We start from the raw sequence: 712 nt of genomic DNA on the forward strand, positions 1-712 counted from the left end.
CCACCCCCTCCTCCCCCCTCCCCTTTCTCGCTCCACCATCACTGGCTCCCTCCACTATTGATCACCCTCAGATGTCAACTAGTACGGTAAGGAAAATATGCTTAACAGAGGCACAGTAGTCATCCAGTCCATTTTCTACTGCAGCACTCCAGTGTCCATATTGGAAGAACATGTAATGTGGCTGTAATGTGAATACATAGGAATATTATACTACACTATGGAAATCCAATTGAGCACAATGATGTGGGTTCTGGGCAGACACAGTCCCACTATGAACACTATACATTGTAGGCAATGAGGGTGAAATTATTACTCCTATTTATTGACTATTATCCAATAAAAATAATGCTAGAAATAACTCTTTCCTCAGCCTACTTGACTGATGGGTTCTTGTGGACTCCATTTTGGATTTAACTTTGCCACCAACACCCCTTATTGCAATTAAAACTGGTATCACTTTTTCATTTTGGCTTTCATTAAGAAATATAACCACCACCCTCTGTAAGTGTGATGTCTTATAGTTTATTGCATCCTTTAATTTTAATTGCCCCAAATAGCCAGCTAACTCCTTGACAGTTGTCTGTGATGGATGAATTAAAAAACAGTCATCACATGTAGCCTATGTGTAATGTGCCAATACTGACATGACTAGAACTGCATTGACCAAGCATGAGTGTGATCTGAGGGTGATACCATTTTGTGGAAGAGATGG

The sequence above is a fragment of the Seriola lalandi genome, unplaced genomic scaffold (assembly GCF_002814215.2).
Source record: "Seriola lalandi dorsalis isolate HSWRI2012SDOR001 ecotype SW California unplaced genomic scaffold, Sedor1 jcf7180002054598, whole genome shotgun sequence".
NCBI classification, from domain to species: Eukaryota; Metazoa; Chordata; class Actinopteri; order Carangiformes; family Carangidae; genus Seriola; species Seriola lalandi.